The following is an 18,701-nucleotide window of genomic DNA, read 5'->3' on the forward strand; positions in this document are numbered from 1 at the left end:
ATATTTCCATCAATTATTGAAAAAGGTGAGGAAACGCAGAAAAGCTGAGAAAACGCTAATTTTGGCTAATTGGATAAATTGGGATTTAGGAGGTCCTGGATAAATGCATTTCAATCTTCAACTTGGTGCCAACCTAACAAAGTCAACTCAACTTAATGCCAACCTGACAAAATTTTTAATTTAGTTACCAGAACAACTGTTTCGAAGAGGTACTCTCTTTAGATTATAGTTCCAAATTATCATATGGTATGGACATTTCAATATTATAATTTCAAGATATTGGAATAAGAAGAATATACATGCTAAAAGAACTTTGAACCCTCAAAAACCACCCTTAGAGTTAAAATATCGCCAAAAGATTTCTCAGTGCACCTCTAAAGAGCTAACTGAACATACCTACCAAATTTGAACGTTTTTGTCCGGTAGAATTTTAGTTTCGCGAGTGAGTGAGTGCCATTTCGCTTTTATATATATATAGATTATCAAATCTCATTTTTACTTTCCTTGCCCTATTACCATAGGTAAGGAAAGTATTGCTTTCCGAAAAAATGAGCTTCAGGATCCGACACGAACAATTTCGATCAAATGCAATTCAAGATATCGTCTAAAATGACGAAAATGTTGTCGAAAACAGGGTTTTCCGTGATTTTCTCGGAAACGGCTCCAACGATTTTGATCAAATTCATACCTAAAATAGTCATCGATAAGCTCTATCAACTGCCACAAGTCCCATATCTGTAAAAATTTCTGGAGCTCCGCCCCATCAATGCAGATAGATTCCCAATTATCAGGCTTCAGATACAATTGAAACAAAAAAATCAAAAGGAGTAGATTGAGCAAGAAAATCTCTACATTTAATGTTCAGTAAAATTTTCACCTAAAATTGAAAATAAGCTTTAAATTCGAGAAAATGTGAATATTCAATTGCAAATTATTGTTGATTCTATTAAATCATTCACTATGAAGAGATAGCAGACCTCATGTGTGTCTCCAGCGTTATTGCCCTGTCACCAGCTGGCTCAAATTTTTGAATAGTAGACTTGAATAGTAGAGATGCGCGGGAACACTAGCGTCAGGTGATCAATTTTCATAACGGCAAGGAAAGTTGTGTGAGTGCGCCAGACCAGATTTTTTATATCCAAATTGACCTGTTCCCTATCTGTTCGCAGTAATATTATAGTACCTCTAGTCTGGTGGAAATCCCCTGATGTACACCTGACTGTGCCGATTTTCTTTTATCCAATTTTACAGAGAGTGTTTAAAATGTTGTATGAATATTTATGTATTATAAATAATAATATAATATTATAGATTAATATATTATGTAGCTCAATGACATATAAGTTGATCTAGAGCGTCTCAAAATCGTTCGCTAGTCGAGGGTTCAGCAAACAGCTGATTTCAATGGAACCAGAAGCAGGATCAGTTCGAATTCGAACCACGAAAGTGGTTGAGAAGAGGTGTCGTGTGTTGCGGGTTGCAGACGTTACCAGCACGGCGGTGGCGGCTAAAGTGAGTAGAGTGGCGTCAGTTGGGGGCCGTCAGTCGGAGGCTGCGCGCGCACCTCCGCCGACCAATGATGGCTGCTGCCGGCTTTGTCAGCTGCGACTCCTACTGGACTGGACTCCTCGCTGCTGCAGCAGGTATCCTACATCCTACATCCTACATGCCGTGTCTACCCCCGCGACTCGAATCCTCTTCTGCCGCCTTCGCCGCTGCCTCCTCGATATCTCAGCGCGCCAAACTCGCCCGTTTTTGAACAGTTTGCTCGTCGCTTCTATCGCGTCCTATCTACTAAACAGCCAAGGTAGGATTAGCTCTGAGTGTGTGTGTAACATAAAAATAAACTAACCTCTATTAAACTTGGTGCATATGTGTTTATACATAGCAGTGAATTCTTTCAACATGTTGTGTGATATTTACAATCAATTATTGCACTATTTGATTATTTATGAAATAATGTGGATTCTTCTATTGATGAATTTCACCATAATAACGGTTATCAAACTAAACAGTATACTTCAAAACATTCATTTTCAAACGTTTCACAAACATTGTGCGCTGTTTGGGGATTCATTATCAGATTCCACTTCAAATAATAAAACATTCTTGTACTAATCCCTCGTACTCTCCTATTTTATTTATTTATACATTGATAGATACAATATCACTCTTAATCATGAATGATAGGGGAAGGAACAACTGGCTTAAAGCCCAAAACTGTTCCTTTTGGAGGACTTGGGTAATATTATCCATTCCAGCAAGGAATTAAAATGTGCTCTCTTTCAATATATAGATATAAACTGATGGATATCTCTGATGAAATCTCAGCTAGTAACTAGAATAGATACAAATTCATTACTCTCATTGACAAAGGATTTATACGCAAAAACCTTTTTAAAAAAAACATAAACGTATTATTATATTCATTACTCACACTCCCAAACTACCTACTCATACTTCATAACATCTCATCCCATGACCTCCTTCTCATTCACGTTCATCGTGTTACAAACTATAGTCTTCATAATGTGATTGCACTTATATAAATGGAAATCAATATTCATTCATCACAGTTGCAAGCTGATACATGTCTACACTTTTTCCAATTGTATTTGAAAAAGTATCAAGATTGTAATTTGGAATAGTCATTTGTATTTGAGAAAATTTGAGATGTAAAATAATGAGATCAGTAAAATTGTATTTGAGAGAATGTCGGGTGTGAATGAGATCAGTCAATTGTATTTGAGAAAGTATCATTTTTCAATCCAAGATGATGTGATTTCAAATTTAGAAGATGATGTCAGTTGTTATTCAGAAATAAAACTAATAACCCAGCTGCTCTTGTTCACAAATTAGAATACAGAATACAGGATCGCTTATGCACTGCTAAAATCATGTAGGCCGACTGAAGTGCTGATGATAAGGTAGAACACCTGATGCAAGTGAGTAGTGCAAACTGAATTGATAGTTTCTCATTCATCTTCTCAAATGCAAATGACTATTTTCAATTATGATTACTCCTCAAATAAAATTGACTGTTCTGATTCACTTCTGATGCTTTCTCAATCACAAATGACTATTCTCAATAATACAACTGATATTATCTCAAATTGAATTGATACTTTCAAATACAAATGGAAAAGGTGTAGTAGTCATATTGAATCAAATCAGTGAATACATTGACAAATAGATGGAATTGGGAATATTGGATATTGGTTAAAGTTCTCCTAAATTATTGGGAAGAGGCAAGATTTTCTCAACATGATAAGTAAGTTTCGGTGAACCAGTGTGAGAAGGCTACTAATTCTCTATCACTGCTCCTCTCATGGGTTTTATTCCAATTTTGTCTGGCATTGATTTGTTTATCTATACTTATAAAATTCTTATCTCACTGACTCACTGACTCACTGACTCACTGATCACGATTTCTGGAAAACTACTGGATGGATTAGAACAAAACTTCCTTAAACGTCCTAGGTGCTCACTAAAAAATCTTTTGGCGATATTTAAACTCTAAGGGTGGTTTTCAAGGGTTTAAAGTTCGTCTTTCAGCACGTATATTCTTCTCCTCCCAATCTCTTAATTATAATAGAAATGTCCATATCATTGTGAAACATATACAATTGTGAAACTCACATGGCCTTTATCGATTGGCAGAAGGCATTCGACAATGTTTCAAGATCAAAGTTATGGAATATAATGCTTCAAAAAGGCTACCCCAAACATCTGGTTGCTGCAATTGAGGGTGCATACACCAATACAGATATTACAATTATGTTCGGCAATAATAAGAAGACAAACCAAATTAGGATAAATAAAGGAGTACGGCAAGGCTGTCCAATGTCCCCGACTTTGTTTAATATATATACAGACGAGATTCTTCATATTTGGAATCGATATGTGGACTCAGGCATTAAGCTCAGCAATACTGTATACATAAACTCTTTACTATATGCAGACGATACTGTAATTATGTTCAACACAGAAGACCAACTTCAATATGCACTTTTCATGTTAAATAGGATTGGTATGGACTTTGGCATGATAATCGCACCACAAAAATCCAAGGTCATGGCGTTTAAAGGAAAGTGGCCAGTTAGATCCAAGATAGTGCTTGAGAACCAAATTTTGGAACAAGTTAAATGCTTCAATTACTTAGGATGCCGTATATCATTTGACAGAGAAGATGATGTAAGTGAGAAATTGACAAAATTCAGTGCTGTGTGTGGTGCAATACGTAGAACAATAGGGAAGAAAACAAGACAAGCCACTCAGATGAAGTTCTACAGACTAATGGCTGTACCAATAATAGCTTATGGAAGCGAAGCCTGGGTGTCAATGAAAAGAACTGAGTCACGTATTCAAGCAGCCGAAATGAGGTTCCTTCGAGCAGTCAAAGGTTACACTAAGTTGGATTACATAGGAAACGAAGTAATAAGAACCGAACTGAATGTAGAGTCTTTATTGCAAATATTGAAGAAAAGTAGGGAAGACTGGTCCAGCCATCTACTTCGTATGCCAGCAAATAGACTTCTAATTCAAGCTTGGCACTACAAACCCGATGGGAGAAGAGGCGTCGGACGACCGATGAAGAAATGGATGCCGGAACAGGCCAACAGAGCCTAATCCTTGAATGACGATGATGATGATGATGATGTCCATATCATATGTTATTGTAGATCTATAATCTTGAGAGAGTACCTGTTCGAAACAGTTGTTAACTGGCAACAAAATTAATAATTCTAACAGGTTGTTGAGATGACTTCATTAGGATGGCACCAAGTTGAAGAACTAATCAAAATGCATTAATCGAGAACAAATTGATTGAGCACTGCTGCTTCAATCGGAGCTCTACCTGGGAGTATGGATAGTTTTTATTTTTCATAAAACAAACTTTTATGACAGGAGTTGCTTCTATCAATATTGATACTATTCTATCAAGACTGATTTAATTTTGTTTGTATATCCGATCGCGATAACTGCTTGAACAATTTCGATGAAATTTTAATAATTCAGTATGATATATGGAGGGTATTTTTAAAACTTCAGAAGTGTCCGTTGTGGAATCTGTTTGCAAAGAATGAGGAAATTCGGCCAAAATTTAACTTGGGCGAAAGAAAAGGGTTATTTATTGAAACAGCCAAATAGCTGTTGTTCCTTTTCCTAATGTAGAAATTGATATCTTCCAGAAGTAAGGCGCTTTTCCCATGCATCAATATTATTCTCAAACATTGATTGTTTTACCAAAGAAAATAGAAAGGAGCTTTCGTTATAAATATTGAAGAATATGCATAACAGTTCGTTGACTGTCAGTATTTCTCATTAATAGCATCAATGCTCCCCATTCAAACAATGCTGACAAATTGATGTGAATCTTACTATAATTTGGTTACTTCAGATCAGATGAACTTAATAATGTTGATGATCGCTACTGTTTCAATTTCAATCATGTTTGACATTTTTGCTTTTGATGCCAGCTGTTATTATTATGTGGAATAAGCTTTCATTGAATGAAATCATAATCATTGAAGTCAATAATTATACTTAGTAAGCAATTTCTGTTCAAATATGTGTATTTGTGGATATGTATGTATGTCGGACGGATCTCGAAAACGGCTTTAACGATTTTGATTAATTCAGGAATAGTGGGTTTGCGAAAAAAAAAAACATTATTTTGGAACAGGTCTCAACTCTGTAAAAATTCACTGAAGTTCCTTGAGAAAGGATTATTGGTCCCTCAAGTAGCAGCTGATCAGAAAAAAGTTTTTCATAGTCTGTTGAAAACGTAAGAGAGTGTGAGCAAATGAAGAAGATTATAATAGCTGTAGTTGAGTTACCAAATTTGGCGACCTTATTTTAAAATATTGCATTATTCTTGGAACATCTGGTATAATAGGTTCAGGAAGTGACAGGATGATAGCAAAAGAAATTTATAATCGATATCTCGAAACATATAGTAGTTGAATGTAATGTTCATTGTGAGGTGATAGAAATGCGACTAATTACTTCAGCTTCTGTTGTATTTGTTCCTCTGTTGCTCTATGTTTGTACGCAGTCATGGCCTTGAGAGAGCCACTTGCACTGTTAATTCCTATTCTGGACTAAATACCACGAGAACCAATGAGAGAAGCCATCTATTAAAAAAAGAACTGCTCTGATCAATTCTCATGAAATTTAATCCTGATTGGAATTGAACATGGTTTTGTGCTACTGGGCCTGATATTTTCATGTTTCAAAATCAACTGGAAACCAAATCAAAATAAACATAATATTCCATCAGCTGCTCTCATTTCCCTCCATGATGTCATTACATGACACAAGACAAGCCTATTGATATTGATAGATCACAAGTAAATACTGAAGTTGTCAATTTGAATAGAAATAAAATTGAGTTAAATGTTAGTTTACATCCAAATTTTTATCTCTAAGCTTTTGGTTTCAAGTTAAGATCAGAAAGAAATCATATAATGGTAGTCAATAATCAAAGTGATTGAATAAACTCTATTCAGATTTATGCAAATTCACATTAAAATGATTCCATTTCAATATTTATGATAGTAAAGTTTAGGACATGAGAAATCAGCCACAATAAATGTTATACTAGCTATTATGAATGGACTCTTATGTATGAATGGACTTCCATGGAAGGAGGAATCAGTGGATTGACACTTAAATTTGACATTTTAATTCACATTAAAATGATCCCACTTCAATATTTATGATAGTAAAGTTTAGGACATGAGAAATCAGCCACAATAAATGTTATACTAGCTATTATGAATGGACTCTTATGTATGAATGGACTTCCATGGAAGGAAGAATCAGTGGATTGGCAGAATTTACAATTTGGATAAGTGAAACGAAAAGTAAGCGACAGGCTATGCCAAAAATTCCAGAATAAGCAAGAGATCCATGGATACCAGAGTCATCAAATTCCAAATCAACTTAATTTGGAATTTGATCTTCAATTGCATCAAGCAAAAACAGAAATAACATGATCACTGCTAATTTGGTAACTGTCAACGGGAAATATTAATTGCCAATGGATAAAGTCGAGGCGACTCTTAAGCCCCGCCCCATATCCTACAAAATTCGCTGCAATTAGCAATTAGACTACTCTTCTACAGAGCACTTCCAACACATCAATTAATTATTTGAATGATTTGTCTCAATAGTTTTCATGCCAAGTTGTGGCCTAATCTCAAAATACAACTTAGCACAAGCTAGAACCCGTTGTGAACATCATCGGTCACGAAAAAACTGAATACGCATAGAAGTATTCTTGAATACTGTTCCTTGAACTTCAGGAATACATTCATAAAATTTATTGAAAATGGTATTGGAATAACACTCAATACCAATAATTGTTCCGAACAATAGAAATACTTTGACAACCCTGGTTTATTCGTTAATGAACATCCTACATTTTGGATTATTAATATGTGTCTGGAAGGGTTACACTCAGACCATGTCGGGGTGGATGAGAGTAACTGAACACTCCTCCATAACATAAAATGGCTCCTTTTCCAGGTCGAGACATTTCACGGAAAATATTACACGGATCAAACCCTGCAGCTTGGCAGGTTTACCCTTTTCTTTCCTGTCGCGACATTAGTAGAGCTAATGAAACACAATGATCGAATGATGTGATAAATATAATTGAAAAGTAAGATGAAACTCAAAGCAAAGATGAAACCGTGAAATAGAATGTCGAAAATGTGAAATCCAATGGAACCCGTATGGATTTGTTAATGCATTGGCTATTATGATTGGGCTCAGGAACGTAATTTAAAAATACACCAAAGGACTAGAAGCTTTTGAAAGAGCTTTGGAAAATATCACGCAATACTGTGAAAAGTGCAAAAACTTCAATCGGAAGTTTATGAATGTTTATAAATTCACCTGTCCATCTGTGTAATTCAAAAACTCATAGCTCATACCACAACTCTGAATGGATACTTGATTCCACAAACTTAAAAACAAGATAATCATTGAGACTTTTGAAATCATCACAAAATTAGAAGTACTCACAGAATTTTCAATCCCAATCTTCTTATTAAACTATTAATGGAATTCAAATATTCACCTCTTTACTTTGAATGCCACCGAAGGCTAGCGTTTCAAAGTTTATAAAAGCTTCAAAATAAAACTAAATTACGTTAAAAAGGAAAAACCACAAAATTAAAATGTACACCACAAACGGGTTCAGTTATGAACGATTAGTGTTCAGCTTGTTTGAGTTCCAGGAATTAAATAACTCACATTTAAGATTATTCGTTGACTTGGTGGTGAATTTATAACCGACCCAAATCGTTCACTTATACATTTTTTTTTCTTTCATCCCTTGTACCTGTAGAATCAGTCCAGACAGCGCAACAGTCAAAGTTATTGATGGTAAATATCCATTCTCTATGAGGAAACTGATTCATAAGAACATTAACCACTCGCATATTGTTACAAAAGATTATATTATCTTATAAAGCTATTTCTACCCTATATGATATGATGTGTATTGATTACTATTCCCAAAACAAAAATAATTTTCTTAAGCGAATTCTAATACGATAACGTGTTATGGATTCGGTGGCTTTGATCTGTAGATCTCTAAAGATTAAAATTGCTGGGCTTGCATAAGTATGTTCAAAATGAAAAGATAATAATCAATGTCTCATGTGGCAATTAGCTCATGAGGGCATCACCCGCGATAAAAAAAACTGGTTCGGTAATCACCTAAAACATTCATATCTAGGTCCATTCATATCTCATTATCATCTGCCTCATCACTCACGCACAAGACCAGAGCTCAGCAAAAAAATACTATAGGCAAAAAGTTTCATCTTCATTAATTTAGATTACTTGAGAGCATTCGTTGAACTATCAACTGTTATCATTTTCAAGGATATTTTCCTGTCCGTGAACTCCATCACTTGCATGCAATGTCAATAAGTGCTTCATGGGGGCATGGAACTGTTGAGCATGGAACTCTTACACTATCAGTTAGTGCTCTATCTCTGGCGAGACTGTTTAAAAGCCTAGTTATAGGATTTTGAATAGAGCCCTCAGAATACATGATTAATTCCATTATTCATAAAAATATAAAATAATAGTGTGAGAACTGGTTGAACATTCTTGTTACATCAATCATCACCTGGAAGCTTATTGTGATGCAATTCAATTTAGAAGACGAATGCAATTAATCTAGTTGACTCAGAAGTGCTTTCCTTAGCCACCGCCAGAGCTTCAATGAATAAATTTAACACGTCAGTTAGCGCGTCTTTTTCCAGCATCACATTTTCTCTCTTATGTGGCCTCCATGCCTACATGTTGACGCACCTTCTCATCAACGCTCTCACCGCATCTGATGAATTTGAACAGTTCACTGCTAACCTTATCTCACACAGCTCAACTTATAAAAAATAACATACGTATAAAGTCAATGATAAATGGGGAATACTGGGATCACTAAACTTCATTATCAGAGCTGAGTGAACTAGAGCTGCCTCGAGAATTTTTGGAGTTATTCTCAGTAATATTTGAACTAATTAAAGTGGCTTTGAAATTCATGAGAAAAATATTTCTAGGTCCACTTTCAAGTCAATCCTACCATAGATAACGGAATTTAGCCTTTTTTATCTTTCAATAATGATAATGGAGTACATGAAGAGCATGACGCTTATTGATAGTAGATATCTATTTTCTATGTTTTCCATAGTATGCATGGTTCAACACTGATATGCAATCTAGAACAAAACTTGAAACGGTGATTCAATTTGAGATTTGAATGTATTGCTTGATTGAGATATTTTGTTTAGAGTGAAATAGTGAAACAAGAAATTTTCAAATAAGACTCACGGAAAAAATTAAATGTCTTGTCCATTGAAAAAACCAATGACAGATCTAGCTTCAAGGAGATTTAATGCCTATCACAAAGCTGAGCCTGAAGACTGACTGAAATAGGAACAAATTACATGCTTATCTCTGTGAGTGGGATGGGCTTAAGAAACAATTGGGTGGCTTCACAATGAAGTTGAAAGACCAAAAGTCATTGACTATTTGGAATGGTGGGTGAAGGGGCAAGAGGAGGCAGAGGTCTGAGCTTGGTAAGTGTTAGCGTGGCTTAATTTGCGTGCGTTTCTACTCTAGAAACCACAATCTCGTCCAACAGAATTAATCTTCTCCCCATTTTTCTTCCTTCATTATTCGCGCACCTTAATTGCCTTATGAAAGTTTAATTTAGGTCTTGAGCTTTTTCTAAATAACTTTCAATGCACAGTTTCAAGCCACCTGAACTCTATATCTGTTCTCTTTTGTCGGAATCCACTGCTGGTTTGTAATTTCCACCAGAGATGAAAATAATTCCTTCCGTCGAATCCCTCACTCCTCCTTAAAATACCACAGAGACAACCCCATCGCTTCTCAAAGCTGCACTGCAAAGCCCAAGTCAATCTTTGACATCTTTTCTCTTAATTTATTTCCAAGTTTCCAGCCGAACTCTGCAGCCTAAGGCAAGCGTTGCTCTTTGTGGAGAATCGACTAGCCTCTCTCCACGAACCAAGACGACGGATTATTGAAAACGTATTTGCAATAATATTCTTACCCCATCAGAAGGTTAGAGCTGAATGGAAGACAGTATTCTGTGTAGAGACGATAGGATTGTGTTTGTACGTTTGTGGCCGATTGTTTTGATTTCTACTCTATACGTATTCAATATTTGTGGTTTGAACTCCAAGGGAACGATGATGATTGGAAACACCTTTATTTGAATACACAACTTCCTGAAATATTGAATTTATGCGTCTCTAACAGTTTCAATTTATTTTCAGTTTGGCTGATGTTATTCCCTTGATAATAAGTATCAAGTTTAATAAGTATAATAAGTATCAAGTTTACATCATCAGTGCAAATAATATAGTTTGAGCAAGCTCTTATGTAAATGAACAGGAACATCCGATAGTCAGGCTTTCTTGTTGCTCCGTCAATTCTTTGGTCCCGTAGGAGAAATACTCATTTTGATACAGGCTTATATTTATTTTCACATTAATGCAATTTACCTATGGACAGTTCTCATTAATTCGATAAACAATAATCCTCTATCCTATTCAAGACTCAAGAGCCGGAGAAACCTATATGATTCATGCAGATTTACTGCTCTCAAATGCATGCTTCAATGGATGAAAAACTGATGTTCGAGATAACAAGAACGTTGCCAACGCCCGCCATCTTTTTCCAACAAATGTTTCGGATAATCATGAAGACTACTCTATTATACCAAGAACGATTCTAGTTTCAACTAATTATCCTTGAATAATACTCATTCTCATCAGTTTCCACTTCCAGATTAATTTGAAATTATTAGTACAGTATTAAGAGTCTTAGAAGAATGAAAGCACAAGATATACCATATACTAAGAAAATCTTCCATTATGTGTTCATTTTGAGCGACGGTATTCGTTTGGTGGCAACAATGTCAGAAATGCTTTGTCAAAGAAGTATGGATATTATTTCCAGTACAGCTGTGGCTTCATTACCTTCTCAAAGGCTCCATCTTTGTCAAGTCTACTTTCTTGTGAGTTATTTTCCACCTTCCCAGAATACATCGTTTGAAATTGGATTTTGTTTCGAGAAAGGGGTTAGATTGGAACTATCTTTTGATTCACCAGCAATCTGACAGACTCCATTAGTAAGTGTGCCTTAGGTGAAATTGAAGTTTCTCTGATCCTCCGCTACCTGGAGAAGCAGAATGAATGCGAATGGAAAGACCTCACATGATAATTTATGTAAGAGTCTGACTCCAGTGAGCTACTAAAAACCTTTGTGACATGAGTAGTATCTCTCTTGAAAAACCAGAACACGAACTGCTCTAGAGGCGAGTCACTACTTCAAATATTGACAGTCTTTTGCCACATAAAAGAAGTTTTGTGCATAAAAAGCGCTTTTTGGGAAAAGTAGAAGCCCTTTCATTACAGGCCCTCTGCATTCCTTCTTTGTGCAGAACCATGTCAAAATGAAGGCAAAAAGCAAGATTTAAATCAAATATACAGGTCTCATCTTGAATTATTACGAGGCACTAGCTCAAATTAAGAGATCTTATCAATTCAATAACTATATGATCGTAACTTGTCCAGCTCCATCAAATAGGTGTATTTATGTGTATGTATATTTTTTAATTATTCAAATTATTCTTTATCCTCCATATTAATAACTTCCAAATTCCTCTTCAACATTCTTAGTGACACTTGGTTTTTCCCAACATAATGAGCAAACAAGAAATTCTTATTCATAGTGTGGAGCGGTATTTAACGGCTTCACATAATGTAGGGTGAATCTTGTACTGAGTCAATGGTGCATCTGCTGTACAAATGATGTGTTCGCTCCTAAGTCGAGGTAGGTAACAGATAAAAGCTGATATATGAGCAGGTAAGGACAAAGAATAAATATCTCGATCTGACCCCACTCGCTACATCCACTTAGACCTGTTCCAGTATCCAGCTTAATTCAATTATTCCAATGATCGTATTCGATCGGTTCTTGATGATATAGAACGTATCAGACACAATAATTGACAGGCTTAAGAAATAATCGAACTCAGAAAGCGAATTAACAAAACTGAAATATATTATAATAAAATATGTAATTATACAGTGCAGGTTCAGAATTTGATTCACAGGTTAATAATAATTTGGCATTAACAGAATAGTTAAAAATTTTCTTGTGCTTGCATGATACCATGCGTGATTCAACAGAATTTTACAATTGATAAGATTTAACAGTTTTGAAAAAATAGTGAAAAAAATGAATTATAAAATATTTTAAAATTGCTCGGGGTCGTGGTTCTGGCAGCGGAGGATAGCTAATTAACTACAAGTTCGTATAAATTAAATATTGAATAAATTTTAGGCTCTTAATAACTAAAAGCGCTTGTCGGCGTGGCCAATAATTTAACGAAGAAAAAATTTATGTTTCTGCACTGAAATATTTTTCGAAGCGTAGATTGGGGCCCCTTTTAAAACTTATAACTCACGTGAATTTCCTTGGCGGTCGTGGTTTTCTTCTTTAGATCAAAAATCGTTTGATCGGCAGCAATCCAGGCTTCGGTTTCAGCACGTGTGGAATTTTAATTTAAATATCTCCTTCACCGAATTAATTAGGGATAATTTACTTTAAACTTTTAATTTATCGATTGATGGAAATAAATTTACAAATAACAAACAGATTGGCCTAAAATATCGGCTCACAAATAGAACATATAAAAATCGAACAAGAAATTTTCACAAATAGGTCTTGGTAACTATAAAAAGAGATCTGAACGGTGAGGATTTCAAAAGGGAAGTGCTGTCTTTTTTCTCTAAGCTTCTTGGCTAGACCTTTCTTCTGAGAATCTCGATGTAATAAATTTGCATAAAAATTCGCCATTGGTAGAACGCTTGTGACGTAGACATGACGTCAGTGGCAAGCAGTAGAATATAATTCCTTTAATTACAATAATAATTCTATTTATGTAATTCTTAAAACTGCTTAATCTTCTAGACATAGTTCCTCTCATACAATGTACATGTGCTAGCGTAAATGATAAGGCAGGGTTGTTGTCTGATAATAGATTAACATGTGTTGCTTTCAAACAATCACCTTTTTGGTGCTATTTCTATGCACCATGATTGGCCTAGGCTTGCCAAAGAGATTTAATTACCATGTGGTTCAGCTGAATTAATCATTAATAAATTAATATTCTTATACAAATTTTATTATGTTTGAGACTGTTATAATTAATTTCTGCCGTTTTATCAATAATATACTGTTCATGCTATGACCTAGTTAGTTACAATAAGACCTGACATATAATATAATTTCTTAAATAATAAATAATTTCAACGATAATACATACATTTTATTTTTTATTTTGAAATTCTTGGTCCTTTATTGATAGTTTTATAATTTTTAGGAATGATATTTTACCTTGCATGAAAACCGGCATGACATTTGACAATACTTTGAATCAGTCAGCTGTGTTCAGGCTGCTTTAAACATCTGTTCGATAGTAAACAAAGTGTAACCTCAAATTCAATGAGCAATTCGTAAATAATTCGTGCTTTATTTGCAAAATAATTATAATTTTATTGAATAATTTTCCTAGAAAATATTCGGTACAGAACGGTACTCTTATCTAATATACAGTTACTGATAAGTAAGCTTTATCGCTCGGTCGCTAACTATTCCTTCATAGCTTTTCTTATTTTGATAGGATTCTCCACTGCTGAATCTTCCCCAAGTTTTTTCTGCTCCATGGATTCATGGCCTCAGTGTATGGCCTCTTTCACACGATAGGAGACGTGCAACTTGAACACTGAACAGTGTTCATGTATCTTTGTCGAAGTACATTGAGTCCAATCGTGTCTTTCACATGGTGATCCCGAGCCAGGAACCGTCTTTTGTCACGTCTTTTCCCCTCGAGGCAAGCAGAAATCTGTTTTGATCGAGATACTAGCGGACAAATCACCGCTTTCACATGAGGATCCTACTAAGCCTCTCCGATCATCACTTTTTCTCAACATCTATATTTCTTGAAAATAAAGATAGAGAGATTCTGATTTCGGATTTGGATTCAGCGACCCCAAATTCTGAAAAGCGTGAGTCCCATTTTCTAAAATATCCGAAAACAAGGAAGTTATGGCTGTTTTTAATAAAGCTTTCTATTATCATATAATTATACAGTAGAAACGAACAGGTACTGTACTATACAGTACGTATGTACTGTAGCTATTATAATACAACTTACACTGTATCCGTTTAGGAAATTTGGTGGGATATTTATCTTGATTTCTGAAAATACCCAAAAAAAGGGAGCAAGATAACTTTGAAAAACCAACGTTTCCCTGCCGAATGACAAAACAGATTAAACATTGGTCTGAGACATATAATGTTTTATACTAAAAAGTGTAACAAATATCAGATCACTATTCAGGCTATCAAGCTTTTCATAAATTTATTTGTCTCCTCAAGGCAGTAGGTTTGCGCCCAACTTTTTCACATAAACATTTCTGTGATAATCATTAAATTTTGATGGAACACATTATCGTATTGATCTTCTGAATTCAGTTACATGTACATAGTTTTTCGTAAAACTGTTTTTTACCGCTCTTGTGAATTCTACCAAGTTCAGCACAACTTCTTAAATAACATTATGTTTCATTCAACAGAATATAAAACATCGAACGACAAAAAAACGCTTTCTGAGTAACTGGCATTATATTAACAAAACATGGCTTCACGATATACAGTACGATAATTTAGGATAGCTGGTACGACAGTTATGCTTTTCGCATAATGGCAACACTGTGCTTGCTCTCTCACTTCTCCAGTTGACACTTCTCAGTTGTTTACTTAACATTTTACTTTCCTTGCCCTATTACCAAAGGTAAGGAAAGTATTGCTTTCCAAAAAAATTCAAGGTACCCTAATTTTATGTTTTCTATACTTTTCAAGGTCCCCTGAGTCCAAAAACATGATTTTTGGGTGTTGGTCTGTGTGTGTGTGTGTGGTGTGTGTGTGTGTGTGTGTGTGTGTGTGGTGTGTGTGTGTGTGTGTGTGTGTGTGTGGTGTGTGTGTGTGTGTGTGTGTGTGTGTGTGTGTGTGTGTGGTGTGTGTGTGTGTGTGTGTGTGTGTGTGTGTGTGTGTGTGTGTGTGTGTGGGTGTGTGTGTGTCTGTGAACACGATAACTCCATTCCTAATTAACCGATTGACTTAAAATTTTCAACTTACGGTCCTTGAGGATCCGAGAATAAGAAATTCAATAAAATTCAATTCAAAATGGCGGAAAAAATGGTGGATAATTATTAAAAAACCATGTTTTTCACGGTTTTCTCGAAAACGGCTCCAACGATTTTTTTCAAATTTATACCCTAGATAGCTATTTATAAGCCCTATCAACTGACATGAGTCTCATTTCTGGGAAAATTGCAGGAGCTCCGTAATACTCTTGAGAAAAATGGCGGATAATCACTAAAAAACCATGTTTTTCACGGTTTTCTCAAAACCTTTTACACAAAAAATGGCCGATTTCTATATGTGTATTGGAATATGTGCTTAAGTACACTCAACAATAAATTTTTCATTTCTCGACCGAATTTGACTTATGATGCATGATTTTGGACTGCCTTGACGAGCCGAGAAGAATGAAGTGTAGTACGATGGAATCTGAGCATTGTGTCAAAAGTTATAAGTGTTTGAAATTTTGATCCTTGAGGTGTCCTTGAGCGTGCCTCTCCACTAGGAAATACTGAAATGAAGTGCATCTAGCGGGTGATTCTCATAGAGCATGATCTCCTGAACTCATGTCATTGTGCGAAATATAAATGTGAAGACAATGTAGTTGGTGATGATGGTTGAAGCTGGAAATAAGGTGTTATTCACAATACAAGGAGCATTGTTGTCAGGTGTACCTGGAAATCTATTTGAGATAGAGCGCTCTATCTGATCTCAGATTGTAGAGCGCAAAAATACGCCCAGAGAGATCCTGAATCATACATCTGAATGATAATAATCGGAAGATATTGTTGATCAAAATATAAAATTCATCAAAAATTGATTTTCTCTTCAAATTTCACTCATTTTTTAAAAATCATAACTCAGTACTCATTGGAGATAGAGTTCCGAATGACCTCATTTTATTCAGAATCTTATGATCTAGAAAAAAGACAAGAGCAAATATTTTTGTCCGATTACGAGATTTGGCAGAAATAGCTGAAAACTCGGAAATGAGCCGAAAATACGAGGTTTTTGGGCCACCCTGTATCTAGCACAAGGAAATTTTGCATGAAGAAATTGGTTCTGGACTTCTCTTATGTACCCAAATAATATATAAAAAATCAGAACTACAATATAAATTGCAATCACACCCCCTTTTTTATGCCTATATTGACTGGACTATATAGTTTTTTGAATTATTATAGAACAATTGACAATTGATAATTTAAAGCACTGTACATTTCGGGACTTTTTTCTGTCCCGTCTTCAGGTACAAATTCGAAATAAATAAACATCATAATATAAGATGTCATATATTCCTTGTAGTTGTCTTTTTGAATTCATCATTTGCTTGTAATTTTGTTACTTTGTCTTGTCGTTTGTAAAGATTGAGATGTGACCTAGTCTTCGTAATTTCAGTTATTTTAGTGGTTTGAATGAGCTCTATTTTCTTTCTATTGACTTATTTGCAGTACCTAGTTATTCGAACTCACTGCCGGCGCACAAGTTGTATGCTGGTAGTGCCATTATGTAAGTTAGAATATTTATTTTATTAATCTGTATTATGTTATGGCAAAATAAAATGAATTTGAATTAGTATTGACTAGTTCCATATTATTAAAACAATGTCTATCAATATGTTGATTATAAAACATAATATAAGGTTTTTAATGTTTAATATTTTGAATACTAAGTCAACACTGATGTTTATTCATTTTGAATTTTCACCTGGAGATGGGAGTAAGTGCTTTCAAATTATTTTAATGGTTTTATAATTTTGAGGTTTATTGTATTTTGAAAAGAAGAAAAAGGTCTTTTTTAAAATTCTGTACTACTTCCTCTTCATTTGTTTTATCTCTATATTTTAGTTATCAACCGATTAATTTATTTATTACTGCCGATGAATAATTGATCCCTTCAATAATTGTGATTTTTATAATAATTGCTGACATCCGGAATCATAAAAAACTTTGAAAATTCGAAATCAGAACTTTCCTATCTCGATTAATGGCCAAGTTGCCCAAGCCGCGAAAATTGCTGAGTACAAATTGACGTCGCTCGACAGTGAGACGCTGTCGATACGCACAAGTGTGCACTGAACTGAAATTGGCCGCCAACAGAGAGTCGCTCCACTCGTAAAAACGCGACTGGCTAGCGTCGCAAATGTGCATCGAGCTTTACAAATAAGCCGATGGATCTAACAATTAGGCCGACGTTTGCTCATTGCAATTTTGGATCGAATTAATAAGTTCAATTCGATTATTTAATTGAATTTGAAGTAGGCTATATATATTTTTTATAGGTTGTCTGAGGGAAAGATACTTGTATACATGGGCTTGCATGTAGTGCAAGAAGATTTAGTGCCACTAGGTTGATAGAAATTGTAATGATATACAGCTCAATTTGATAAAGCCTGTGAGAAAGCGAGAAAGGCCAGGGAGATGTTGGCGGTGGGTGAGATATAGATTTTTCTGATTGTTGCAAAGAAATAGAGTCAATAATAATGGAAATTTTAAGTGATACTCAACGATTTGAACCCGATAAATTAGATTGTTCAATGACAATTGAAATTCAGTGAAGTTTACTGTACAAGATTACTTTTCCTCGTATTTTATTGGGTGATGAGTGGAGATGATTTCTGATTTCATATTTGAATTCATCTTTTCAAAGCTTTTTTCTGAAAACTAGAACTTTTGGAAATTGAAAATGTTCTTGTCTAAACTTTTCAGGAGTTTAAAAACTTCTTGAAACATTTGCCTGTCCCTCCGTGAGGCAGGAGTATTATTATCTTAGTACGTTTACTATATAATCATAAGATAATGGAAAGTTATATTAAAAAAAGCTATAACTCCCTTATTTACGGGTATTTTTGAAAATGGAACTTATGCTTTAAAGAATTTGGGCTCGCTGAATCCATATCCGAAATCAGAAATCTTCTATCTATATTTTTAAGGAAG

The 18,701-nt window shown here is 34.9% G+C and overlaps 1 protein-coding gene across 4 annotated transcripts in view; it reads left to right on the forward strand.

Annotated features, from left to right (window-relative positions):
- Window positions 1-1,617: 1,617 nt before the first annotated feature.
- The window catches only part of LOC111044278 (muscleblind-like protein 1), a 586,938-nt gene continuing 569,854 nt past the window's right edge, over window positions 1,618-18,701 (forward strand). For 2 of the 4 annotated variants that reach the window (XM_039424197.1, XM_039424210.1), the window contains exon 1: window positions 1,618-1,807. The gene's annotated coding sequence lies outside the window, so the exon portion shown is untranslated. The remainder of the gene's footprint in view (window positions 1,808-18,701) is intronic. The other 2 variants (XM_039424189.1, XM_039424188.1) reach the window with 2 other exon arrangements.

Source organism: Nilaparvata lugens, chromosome 3 (genome assembly GCF_014356525.2).
Source record: "Nilaparvata lugens isolate BPH chromosome 3, ASM1435652v1, whole genome shotgun sequence".
NCBI lineage: Eukaryota > Metazoa > Arthropoda > Insecta > Hemiptera > Delphacidae > Nilaparvata > Nilaparvata lugens.